The sequence below is a fragment of the Dipodomys merriami genome, unplaced genomic scaffold (assembly GCF_024711535.1).
Source record: "Dipodomys merriami isolate MVZ:Mamm:240054 unplaced genomic scaffold, mDipMer1.0.p SCAF_49, whole genome shotgun sequence".
Taxonomy (NCBI): domain Eukaryota; kingdom Metazoa; phylum Chordata; class Mammalia; order Rodentia; family Heteromyidae; genus Dipodomys; species Dipodomys merriami.
Genome location: NW_027206057.1, coordinates 1382849 through 1396599, shown reverse-complemented (window position 1 = coordinate 1396599; position 13751 = coordinate 1382849). Strand labels below are relative to the sequence as shown.

At 39.8% G+C, this 13751-nt stretch overlaps 1 protein-coding gene across 12 annotated transcripts in view; it reads right to left on the bottom strand.

The window, feature by feature from the left end:
• Window positions 1-13751, bottom strand: part of CUNH2orf88 (chromosome unknown C2orf88 homolog) — a 101282-nt gene that overhangs the window by 19635 nt on the left and 67896 nt on the right. Inside the window, exon 1 of one of the 12 annotated variants that reach the window (XM_069995662.1) lies at window positions 3666-3768. The exons of 10 other annotated variants lie outside the window; for them this stretch is intronic. The gene's annotated coding sequence lies outside the window, so the exon portion shown is untranslated. Of the gene's footprint in view, window positions 1-1733; window positions 2135-3665; window positions 3769-13751 lie in introns of those variants that run through there. One more of the 12 variants, XM_069995661.1, reaches the window with a different exon arrangement.

Here is a 13751-nt window from a genome sequence, read left to right as displayed (position 1 = left end):
CTTCAGAAATCCTTCATAGCAGAAGAATAGAACAGTGGTTCTACAGAGGTTTTGAAAATTCCTGACACAAAGACTTGATAAAGTGCTAACTACCCTTATCTGGCTACTACAACTATACATATAATTATCATAGATCATATCATATATATCATTATATGTATGAATATATATATGTGCCATACTACCCCCATAAACAGGTATAATTACTATGTGTCAATTACAATAAAAATACAATAAAACCCAAATTTCCCCCAAAAATCCATAGCAAAATGACTTTTCCCATGTATTATCAGTGACTTGAATGAAAAAATTTATTAAATATATAGGAGTAACATGATGAATATGAGAGTTACTATTAAAATATACCTAATCAGGGCTGGAGGCATGGCTCAAGTGCCTAGAAAATTTGAAGTTCTGACTCCATACTCTGGTACTACTTACTTCTCTACAAAAGCAAAACAAAACAAAGCACCACTATGCCTAACAAAATAGAAACCAGAGAAGATTTTTAAATCAGTGCATGATGAAAGAAAAAAATGTTTTGGTTCAGTTACACAATTTTAAAAAAATTTACCTTTTCAGCACAATAAATTCTATTTGAAGGTAGAATTTATTATACTCTTTAAGATTTGCGTGGTTTACTGATTTTAACTTGGGGCTAAAGATCTTCAGCACAAAGAAGGGTCTTAGGTAAGGATGTAGAGACAAAATGATTAATAAAGACAATGAATATTTACTGAATCTGGCACCTACATGTATTTTATGAAGATTATTCATTTTATCTTCACACCCCCTTGGGCAGATACTGTATTACAGATAAGCAGTCTGAAAGGCTATCAAATAGATCAAAATCCTTATTTTGTATGGCCAGAGACATTTCATCTAACTACTTTTTGATTATGAGCTTTTTCTAGACTGATAGAAGTATTCTTAGAATAATTCTTAGAAAAATTCCGCATATAAATAAAGGGTTATTGACAGAAGTAGAAGTCACAAGAAACAGGTTCAAGGAAGCAATTGTCTTCCGTGTAAACAAGGCCTTGCTAATAACATACAAGAAAGATAGATGGCTCAAACTTAGCGAACTTCCTGTCACTGGCAGACAACTGAACTGTGGCCCTGGACTGGACTGGACTGGAAGGAGCACAATGCACAGACCCCTTTGCTTTACACATATAATTTTTGCTTATGGCAAAACAAATTCGTTACTATTTTCCGTTCCATCCTGCTATAGCTCAATTATGATATTTCCCATCTATATATGACAACTATTTCAGGTATGAAAACTAAAAGGGGAGAAAGGAATGTCTAACTGTTGATCTTGGTTTGATGTATACTTTTGTTATAATAAAAGTTCTTTTCTCCTGTGACTTCATATCTAAACATTTCCCGATGATAAATAATATCATATACACCAAATCCTTAAAAAGGAGTTTTGACCTGAGTATTTATTAGTGGATAATTCTGTTAACCTACTTCCATCAAGGATGTGGGGCAGAGATCAGACTAGAGACACAAGAAACAACCCCAAATGGTTCTGCTTTAACGGGGGGGGGGGGAGAGTTCTCTACTGCAGAGGGATTCATTTGCATTATTCCCCTTCCCCCCAACATTCAGCCGCCCACAGCTCCGAAGAGTACAAGAACTAGTACTTAGCTCATCATGTGCCACTTTAAGAGCATGAGCCTGACAGCTTGGCATACGCATGAAATGCTCACGGGCAAAGCCTTTACCTGAAAGTCTTCATTCACTCTTCAGGTGGGAAGGAGGGCGAGCCCGCAGCTCCTGACGAGGAGGAGAACAAAATGGAAGGGGCGAAGCTCACTCTCCTCAGATCAGGGGACCGAGATGGGCGGCTGTCACCGAGACAGCTGGCCCAGAAATATTAGGCTTTCATTAAAGTCCCCTGGAAACTCATGGGCTTCTCCGGGTGGAAAAATCAAAAGGGCACAGCTGATGAGCAGGGACCGACAGCCCCACGCCCGGGTAGCCTGCCTCGCCGATGTCCACTTCCACCACGCGCGCCATCCATTGCCGGCCTGGACGCCGCGGGGGCCGAGGCGGCGTCTGGCGGGCGGGCTCGGCGGCCGGGGACCGTCCCCGAACCCCCGGAGCGGGCGCTGCTCGGGGGAGGGTCTTACTGGCGACAGGCCGGGCAGCTGGGGTGCAGGCGGGGCAGCGGCGCCGCCAGCGCCCGGTGACCGCGCGTGGAGGACGGGGCGTCCTTCGGCCGCGCTCCCGGCCCCTCCTTCTGCTTCTGCCGCCGCCGCCGCCGCCGCCGTGCCAGCCGCGCGCTCCTCGCGGGTTCGCGCCCCGCGCGCTCGGCCCGCGCTCCGCCCGCGGGGCCCCGCAGGTGGCGGCCGAGGGATGCGTGCTGGTTCCAGGATACGCCCACTGAGCAGGGCCAGCGGAGACCTCAGCTGCGGTGGCGGCCAAGAGGAATAAGTGGGCAGGGAGGGATGGGCCAAGACTGAGTTGGCTTCACCTGTGGTTCCTTGGCCACCGCACGCATGCACGCCCACCCGGTTCGGCTGCCACCCCCTGGCAGACTCTAGAGCCCCAAAGTTATGAGAGCTGAACCAGCAGGTCCCTGCACTGTCCAGCCCCCAGCTCCCTCTCCGCACCCGCCTCGGGGACCACCGAGGCTGCAAACCCACTGAGTTGGATCCGGGTTGGAAGGTGGCACTGCTCTCCAGGGCCCTCCCTGCGCGCGTCCCCAGGCCCTGCCTGCGCAGGTGAGGGCCAGCCTTCCCCACTAAGTTCTGGCGCTCCGCTTCAAGTTTAGCAACCAAACTTCCTTGGACTCCAAGCCCCATGCTTTGTGGGGTGGTCCAGCCAGCAACTCTGCTCTCCTAACTAGTTTTTGTTCTGCGAGTGTGCACAGCACAAGTGCTTTAAGCACTGATCTGTTTTGCACTTTTATATTTCTCCAATACTTAACGTTTTCCAAGCTTGTTTCTCCTCAGAACATCTGGCAAAAGGCCCTCTTCTCGCTCACAACTAGCCATGATTCAGTCATTCTTCCCCACATTCCATGTGATCCCTGCATCTGCCCAGCGATTCCCAGCAGCAGTAACTGCCCCAAGAGAACAACAAAAGAACTATTATTTTCATCATGTTCTACAATGGATGAGTCAATGCGAAATTCATGCCTGAAGGGGCCTTACTGATAACTTTGTTTGGCTCTCCTTACAGATGAAGATGCTCAGGCCACATTCAGCTTCCAAATGAAACAGGAAAATCCTAGAGTTAAAAAATCCTGAAGCCTGAAGATTTAGTTATTTTAGGGTAAAACATAGTAAAAACCCAGATAGCACAGGAATTGAGAAACAGGAGTTACACAAAATCTAGCTGGGAACCTTTGAGATTTTTTTTTTACTATGCTTAAATTCGCTACTAATGTAATGTTTATATTCAAATATAGTAGTGCTGAAATGAAAATTTTCATGTTATGATGCTTAGTAGAATTGGGGTTGATGCATTCTGACAAGCATAGAATGTGAATATACTTATACTAATTAGTTTGATAAGCGTCAATTTTAGTGTATATAAATCATCATACTTAGATGAAAAAATTTAGCTGTACATAATGCAGACGCTCCATGCTAAATAATTATAAAATGCTGTTTTCTTTAGGCCTCATTCTACACTTAGCATTTGTTTGCCTTCTCCTTCTCCAGCTTTAAGGCTGCCAGACATGCTAGAATCTTTCTGAGTGTCCACTGCAGGGGCTCCACATTGAGTAATGGATGTGAATCCTTGATGTGCAGGTGGTAGGAGCGAAGAAACCGAAATTGGTACAGAAATTTGTTCCAATTACCAAGGTAGATGAAAAATATTAAGTGAGCAATCTGTCTCTGGCCCCTACAAAAACAAACAAAAATCCCAGGTGTATGTACATTACTTTGTCTTACTCAGTTGAAGAATACACTGAATCATGTTTACCGAGTTTTACCCCAGTTAGCCTTTGGTCTAAGATTGAGGCAGGTGATTGAGGAACAAGGCAGGTGTGTACCATACTGAACTGCTCTAGGCAAAGCCGGACTCCTCCTTCTCCATCCTCCATCTTGTCAAGCTGGACAGTGGACAGTAGAGGTCCAACTTGAGTGTCGTAGGCAAAACCTCTGCCACTGCCTGTTTGCCTTGTTTGGCGCAAACAGAAAGAACATGTCATAAGGTCAAGCTGAAGGCCATTAGGACCCCACACAATTACTTTTCTGAACACAACCCTCTTGCCTTTTCACAGGGCCTTCCTCAAATCCAGAGTCCTAATACTGAGCTGATTGTGTGGGAACAGCCTTGGCTTTTCTCTCAGATTGCAGGCTGTACTTATGGTCAAGATGGTGCCTTGGTTAAGATTTAAAGATGGCTGGAGGAAGTAAGGTTTCTTCTGCTGCTGGGGTTTAGAAAGGCTGCCTTTAGTCACAGCTACCTCAGCCTGGAACTGGAAATCAGGATCTGGTATTTCCAGCCTCTTTTCATCTTCTCACTCTGGTTGTTGACAAGGATAGAGGAGATGGGACCTAGAGCTCCTCAGAACCAGTAGTAGTATAGACCAACTATAGGAATCTGAAAGAACAGAACTTCAATAGCAGGGGAATGGCTAGGCACTGGTGACTCCCAGTTGATAATCCTAGCTACTCAGAAAGCTAAGATATAAGGAACATGGTTGGAAGCCATCCCAGGCAGGATGTTTGTGAAGCTTATCTCCAAGAAACCACCCAAAGCAAAAAAAAAAAAAAATGGTGCTAGTGGCTCAAGTGGTGGAACACTAGCCCTGGGCAAAAAAGTTCAGGGACAGTGCCAAAGACTTGAGTTCAAGTTTCAGGATGGACTGACAGAGAGTCACACACACACACACACACACACACACACACACACACACACACACACACACACACACACACACACACACACACACACACACACACACACACACACACACTAAAATCTGGGGATGAGATTAGAAAGAGGAGGAAGCCCCCAGGAATGACCTAATACCAGTGTGACTAGTGTGAGGGCACTTGGGATATGACAAGCTTTTTAGTACGCTTTCTCTTTGCCAGAAGGCAATGGAAAGAAAACAATTATAAAATATTGCACTTTGAACACAAGCTATCAGTCCCTAGTGACCATACTGTTGACAAAGAAATATTGAGTTGCAATGAGGACTGCATGCCAAACAGTAACCTTCAGTGAAAGAATCAAGGAATCACCATCACCATATACTTTCTGGTAAAGAATTCTCGTTTCTACTCCAAGTCCCATAAAATAGCCCTCCCAATTCCAGACAGACAGATCACAGACGTGAAGGCAACAGATTCCCTCCACTGGTTTCCCTAAGCACAGAACGTCTCAACATTCGATTTAACTTCTATTTAACCTTCTATCTAATGGGTCTGCTTCAGGCAGATCTGCCAGAACTTGAACCTTTGCAGGAAGCAATCTGCCAAGCAGAAGGAATTTCTCTAAACGAACTCTAAGTAGTAAGACAAGGGGACCCTACAGAAAAATCTGTGCCCCGGAGCTCACCTCTCTGCGGTGGAATCATACTGGCATATCAGATGGCCAAAGATCCTTATTTGTTTTCAGACAATGAAGTGTCTAGACAGAATGAGTGTTCACTCATATGAGGCTAGAGCATATATTTGCTTAAGAGGCATAGAAGTCACAGGGAAGATTTAGTCTCATTACCCACCCAGAAAACATTTCAGGTTATGAAAAAGGAAACAACTTCAACTGGGCAGGTGGAGGACAGGGTAAATGCTAACAAAATTAAGCAACTGAAGAGCCAGGGAAAACATCACGACAATATCTGAAAATGAATTTTGAGGTTCTGTCTCCTCATTTCATACAGAGTACATAATAGGGGAAGCCTTTATTGATTATTGGAAAACATGACTACTCCTAGATATATTTCTCATGGATCCAGCTTTCATGTGCTATTTTTTGTGGATTTGGGCTGAAATGGTCTCTTTCAAAGAAAACTTGTATGTGTTCAGATTTTATTTAAATTTGGCTAAGAGCTTCAGATCTTCAGTAGGTGACAGACACATTTTCATGTCAGACCCTATGATTTTGGATGCAAAGTGCTCACAACTCAGAAGCAGAAATGGTATATCGATCTTCAACACTCTAGCCCATGCTATCTAAGAATGTTTTTGATGAAGAACTAGCGATGTGTGAATGTGCCCATCATTTTTATTCCTGCTCCTGTCATTCTACTCCCAGTTATTCTTGTGCTCAAACAGGCTTCAAATCCTTGTGATAAACTTCAATCACACTCTGGCAAAAGACCTCTTCTTGTGAACATGTTTCCAGAATGAAAGACCAAATCATCAGATTACCTGACATTAAGATGGGACCAGGTTATGTTTGTAAACAAGAGGGATATCGTAACCCCTCTGCACATTACCTTGACAATAATTTTCTTTTAAAAAAGGACATTGTTGAAATGAAATAACTACTGCAAGCTTCACTGTCTAAGAATGTACCATTTTCAAGTATCATATTGTATCATGTGTTCTGTTTTTAGGACATATGTGTCTTTCAAGATGACTCACTTTCCATTATCTCATTGCCCCAGGATTTAGAAATAATCTGTCCTGATTCCATCAAAATAGCTTATTCTCCCCTTGGAATTCTGGATTTTTATCCATTGGTTAGCTTGTACTTTCAACCTTAAACTTCTATTTGACAAACACAAACAGCTAGATAAGATAGTAAGATGTTCTGGTAAGTTAAGGGAAAATAGGCTGGCTATCCAAGGAGTAGTCTTACACTGCTCTGATAGGTGGTACTAGAACCAATGGAAAGAAGTCACTGCAGGAAGTTGAATTTGATTGAGACAGGATTGCCTGTTGGTTATAATTTACAATAGGGTGTTCTGGGATGAAGTAGATTTTTCTTCTATAGTAAGTGATATGACCTACCTACTATATGGTTTTTTTAAGTGCATAGTAAAATTCCATATCTCTAAGAAAATTCCTACAAAGCCAAAATCTATATTCTCAAAAGTTGCTTCGCAGCATGAAAACTCACCTGCTCTTGACTGAGGACTCTCTCTATCTCAACACTATAGGGAGCATCGTGATGTCCTTCTTTGTATGCCCTTACAAGCCTAGATTGTGTCTTGCTCTGGTCTTTGGCTAAGGGGAGTTTTTCAATCATTTTAAATTGTTTTTGTTTTAGAAAATCAACTGTTAAATATTAAATAAACAGTACTCAAAGAATTCCATCTAGTTCAACACAAGGAATAGTCTATCCATGTAGTACTACTTTGTGGCTTGTGATATTTCCCTTAACTAACTTCTAATAAAGTACAGAGCTATGCTAGCAGACACAATAATGAAATTTAAACTATGTTTTGTGATGCACAATAATCTTTCACATTCTATCTCATTTATTCTTCATAGTCATGTATGATTGCTTTTCTAAATATAAAGAAATGGACAAGACAAAGTAACTCTTAATATAAGGTAGGACTTGAATTTGAGCCCAGGCCAAACTCCAAAACAAGTGCTCCTTTTATTATTCTGTGTTGTTTTCCAAAGCCTCAGGTGTCTTCATATTGGCTTTTACATTCTAGGCAACATCCCTCCTACCCAGCTCCTAATCTTTCAACTCTTTACAGGCAATAGCCATTGTCAAGGTATTGTGATTTGGAACAAAGATGTATTGCTACCAAAGCAATTCAGAAACTGTTCTGAATAATATTTTCTTCCGTAACTCTGAGCAAATATCTAGTCTATGAACCATTTCAAATCAAGAATGCTATACTTTTATAAGGCCAGCCCCAGAGATAAGATCATTATGAGATAACTGAAGTATAGCCAAAAGCAAACTAGCCAGCAAATGTAGAATAATGGAAGAAGGCAGAATATAATATGCAAATCCTAAGAAGTCAATGAGACGTGGACATGCTTGATCCAATCATGAGAAGGGAGAAAGTATATGTAGTCTAGTATATATACTCTATGCTAAAGAACAGGGGAGGCCATGAGGACAGCATTCATCTGAAAGGGAAAAAAAATTCATATAAGCTCTAAAGCCATGGTGCCCAATGGGACCATAGGTGATTTAAGACAAACAATGCACACTGAGGGATCTTAAATTATGAAAGGGATATAATAAATTATTCCTGACAGATTAGATTTTATGATTACCAGGGCAACACTGACTGTGAGCGTAGAAATTAAAGCCCTTGACCAACCATGCTGCAGGGAAGCTCAATGCAAAGTTTAACTTGTCTGGCTTACCATAAATGCTTGGGGGAAAACATTCATTCTCCACAACTTATTTTCTTTCCATAAACTTTGTTTATCTGTGGTTACTCTTTATACCATCTGCCAAGATCTGAAGTTCTTAAATTTAATAGAACCACTATCCATTGAGTTTATGTACTTCAAGAAACACAAATTTTCTCCAAGTACTAATGGTTCATGCCTGTAATCCTAGCATCCCAGGAGACTGAGATCTGAGGATTGCGGTTCAAAGCCAGCAGGCAGGAAAGTCTGTTATCTCCATTAGCCACCAAAAAGCCAGAAGTGAAGCTGTGGCTCAAGGGACAGAGTCTTAGACTTGAGCAAAAAAGCTCAGGTACATTACCTAGACTGTGTCTGCACACACGCACACGCACACACACACACACACACACACACACACACACACACACACACACACACAGGCAAAAGAGATTTCATGGTGAATGTAACAAAAGATTTTATAAAGATATGTCTTTAAAACTTGATTGTCAAGAAACTATGATCATTTTATGGTGTCCTTAAGTAGAAATTAGCTACCAGCACAGTTTCACCACCTGGTTTGATCTAATTTCTAGTTCTTCCTTGACCTTAAAGTACTTTGGACAGTATGAATATTTTACTATTTTTATCTTTTATCTCATTTATTTTTTTCAAAAAAACTGATACCTGATGTAATGAAATCCTTTCAGTTCATTGATTGGCTTCCCATTAATTGGTCCTTCTAACTTCTGATTATGCTTTTCCAGTTTTGAGTTACATGACCATCTTAATTGTAGAACTACTTCTAATTAAAGACAGTTACTAGGAACCCATCTGATATGTAAGTCAAAATTCTTTCCAAAGAGAGTGGCCAGCTCAGTTTGAAAGGATGTTCATCCCAGACAACCCACCATCTTGATCCAAGAATTGAGACTACAAAGTGCAATTTAACAAATCAGAACATAGTCACTCTAACGAAGGGTAAGGTACATTAGAACATCTTTACTGCAATTGCACTGTGTCACCTGTGGATTAGCTATGAATTATGTTGCTCTTTCATTAAAGGAAAGTGTCACAGGGATTGGTCTATGGTTAATATTAGTTATATTTTCTAAGTGTAGAATTAAGATCTGTCAGTGTCCCATAGCCCATTTATGAGTCCTGGTTGAGAACAGATGGGGAAAACAGTAACAGGGAAACTAACATAACTTAAACTGAAAAACTAGGAAACAGGTAACAATATATAGATGAAGAAAAACTTAAAACCTAAGTATTTCTCTACCAAATTGTTCTAATTCTCTTCATTCTACACTATTGATGAAGAGAAAGCATCACCACATTTTGTCATAATAATCTAATAAGGTTCAGTTTTGTAGGACTATTCTAGCCTAAATGTTTGCATTACCTCCAAAGTCATATGTTAAAGCTATAGGTTACGATGCTATCGCTTTTGGCAATGGGGTCTTTGGGACATAATGAAGTCACAAGAGTGGTGCCCTCATAATGAGATTAGTGTCTTTATAAGAGGAGACTCTAGGAAGCTTCTTCCCACCATTTTCTCTCTGTTGGGTACTACGCAGCAAGAAGACAGCCATCTGCAATTCAGAAAGAGAGCCTTTCCAGAACCCCACTGCATGGCCAACCTCATCTCAGACTGCCCATAGTTCTAACAATGAGAAATATATTCCTCTTGTTTATACCACCTAGTCTATTTTTGTTAAACTATACTGATCTAAGACAAAATCTTACCCCTTCTTTTTTAACTGAATAACCTTCCCTCACAATGCTGTGGTTTGATCTCACTCATGGTCCTCAAATGAGTTCACTCAATGAGGCCTTTGGTAGACCAGAGATCTACCACTCAAGTAATACTAACAGCTCATTTGCTTTAGTTATTTTTTCAGAAAGGCTCTCTAGTATTTTCCCAAGGATAGCCTCAGCTAGTGATCCTCCTATCTATATGTCCCCATGAAGCTGAGTTTACAAGTATGAGCTACTATATGAGCCATTGTGGCTGTCTCTTTTTTTAAAATACCTTTGAATGGCTTCTACTTCCTTGTGTACTCCTTTTCAAATACAAATGAGAAGGGTTTTGGCAGCCTTAATTTATTTCTTCCCAATTTTAAAGCTATTAATATTTCTCTAATAGTGCTTCATGTGTAGAACACCATTATCCTACTCTGGGAGCATCCAGCTAACATGCTGTATCTTAACCCAAACAAGCTAGGGGATAATGCAGGAATGAAATTTGTTTCAACTATATGAGCATGAGAGGCTCAGAGTTCAAGCCCCAGTATCAGTACACACATACAAATTCTTATATTATAGTTTATACAAATAGCAATAGGAACATTCTTTTTGTTTCTGAATTTCGAGAGAAAGTTTATTTTGCTGGGTAGTACAATGCTTGCTATAAGAATTGGCTTGGGGAAGGGTTGGAGTGACACTGAGGAGTTTAATTTAGAGCCTTATGTGTGTCAGGTTGGTGAATTGCTTCAGATAGTTCATGTGTAAATTTTTAGAAGTTTTAAAATGTAGAGAGTCATGTCCACTCTGAATAACTGTTTCTTCTTTTTTTAATCCAGGACTGGAGACATGGCACAAGTGGTAGAGTACTAATTGTGAGCAAGAAAGCCAGCCAAGTCAGTTGGAGGCTTGGAGTTTAGGCCTTAGTACCAGCATACTTACTTACTAATCCTTGTATCATTTATTTTTAGTTTATTCCCATTCTAGTTTATAGCAATAATAATATTTGTTCTATTTCTGATTTTAAAGAGGAATTTTCTATGTTTAGAGATTTGCTTGCTCTGAGATTTGGCTTTTTAGCGGGATGGTAATGCTAGGCTTTAATCAGGACCCTCACTCTTGCTAGGTTTGTGCTCTACCACTTGAGCCAGGCCCTGAGCCCTGCTTTTGCTGGTTATTGTGGAAATCCTATCTAGCAAATGTTTCTGCCTCCTGAATATCTAGGATTACAAGGTGTGAGCTGTACCTAGCTGGTAGCTTTTCTTTTCTTTTGCCCCCTAAATCTGATTATTGGCTTAGCCAATATATTTAATGCTATATTTGCCATTGTTATGCCCAAAATATATTCTGAAATTTTAACTTTGTTATTTTGAATGTACAGTTAACCATAAAGAATCAGTTTAAGACATCCTCTTTACTGAATTTTCTAAGATATTTTTTTCATACCTGGGGGATGGAGATCACCATTAAGGCGATAACTTGCAAAAGTAGACTTCCAAATGCTAAACTTTTCCCCCTATGTTTTTTAGAATAAACCAAACTTCTTGTAGTCATTTTTTAAATAAATTACAGGATTTGCTCTGTCACTTTTGAATTATGTTCACAAATACTATCACTATATATATATATGTATACTTATTAATTTATATATATTTATTTATTGGTGCTGATCCTGGGGCTTGAATTATGGCCTAGACTCCATTCCTGAACTTTTTTTGCTTAAGACTAGGACTCTACCACTTGAGCCACAGCTCCACTTTTGGTCTTTTGGTGACTAATTGGAGATAAGAGTTTCATGGACTTTTGAACTGCAGTCCTCAGATCTCCTTCCAGAGTAGCTAGGATTATAAGCATGAGTCACTGACACCTAGATTAGGCTATGATTTCTAAATGGTTCTCTTGTATTGATATTGTTATGGTATCATAGAATACATTTGAAAGCCCTGTGGCTTGTTTTAGTCTTCGGTGATAGAAGATAGGAATTATCTCTTTTTACAAGTTTAGTAGGCTTCACCCAAAATGGAAAAAAAATAAGTTTGGTAGATTAAAAAAAACCTTTACATATTTAAGTATCATAATTCTTGGAATAATTATGAAAATTTGTAGCTTTCCAGAAGGTTCTAAGCTTTACAATTTATCAGGATTAAGTAGTTTTATTCTTCCATATTTTCAACAACTGCTGTTTCTCTTTTATTCTTCCATATTTTAAATAACTGCTGTTTCTCTTTCCCATTCCTAGTAATAGTTCTTTTTCAACAATGCTATTTACATTAGATTCCTTTGTTCTAGATTTAGTTCCTTCTGCTGTGAGTACATCCTTGAGTTAATCTTTCTGTCAATATATAAGTAGTTTATTCAGTTTCTGTCGAAATATGGCAATGTTTGACTTGTCTTCTTAAATATTTTATCTGGGGTTATACATCTAATCCAAGAGATATTTTACCTTAGACCTTTGAGGAAATTTCTTCTCTAACTTTTCTGCATGGATTTTTTTCTCTTTTGGCTTAATATTCATTCTCATAATTGGCACTGAAGTTTTGCAGACAGGTATAGACTCTTAATTATTCAGTCTGGAATTCAACTTTCTTAAATCTGAAGAATAATGTCTGTCATAGAACATAAAGATGTTCAATTGTCATGTCTTTACACCTCCCCTGACACTCTCCTCTGGAATTTCTGTTATACACACGTTGGAACATCTTATTCTGTCTTCAACATCTCATAATTGCTCACATTTTCCATCTCTGATCTGTTCATGCAGCAGCAGACTGAGTAATTTCTGTGGATTAGAGTTTGATCTTCAGCTGTGTTTAATTACCAATTTAGCTCATGCTTTGAGAGTATTTTTTATTACTTTTTTGTTTCTGGAAATTCTCTTGGGTTTTACATTTTCTACTTAACATAATATGATTGGGATTTTGATTCTTGTGTTCTTCATTCTCTCTCAGACACTGAAATGTAGCTATAAAATCCAGACAGAATTCAAGGAACAGCTACCTTAAGGTCTCAGAATCAAGCCCAGAATTAGAAAAATCACAATTGGCAATAGGATCCTATAGTCCTGGTATAGTCCTACCCCAAAAAGGAAAGTGGGCTCTGGAGGATTGGGGCAGAGGAAACTACAGATGGATTTGCTTCTCCATGCAATTGAAGAGTGTCAGTAGTCTGGGAAATAAATTGATATTTATTTATTGGGTTAAGATTACTGTACCATTCAGGTAATATAAATCACACTCTAAAGTCAAGCACTACATAAGGCTGCTCCATCTTATCTGATGACCCCAAACCAAACAGAGACTAGTTTTTGTTTTCTCCTTGAGATGATACTTAGTTTCACCTTTCTCTTAAAGCATTTCATGGGCACCAATTTTAGACATATTTGTTGCTGCCAGTAAATTACAATGTAAGTTCCTGGGCTTTATTTCTTTGGTCCTTGCCCTTTGATTTCCACTCCTTCCCCTCACCTTTGGAGTTACTCCTTTATATACTAGTATGTTTTGGTTTTCTGTTTCTTTAAGAAATACTTGATAATTTTTGTTTGATTCTTATGAACATGCTACATAGTTAGTTATTTGAATTAAGGTATTTAGAGATTGGTGAACTTTGTATTAGTGAATCCCGCTGCTAAAACTGGAAGCCTCCATTTGTTCTTTGGCACGTTCCAGTCTTGCTACTAAGTCCACCATGCTATTTCATTGATTCTCTTTTCCCTCTCTCCCTTACCCATCTCTCTCTGTCTCTCTGTCTCTCTCTCTCTCTCTC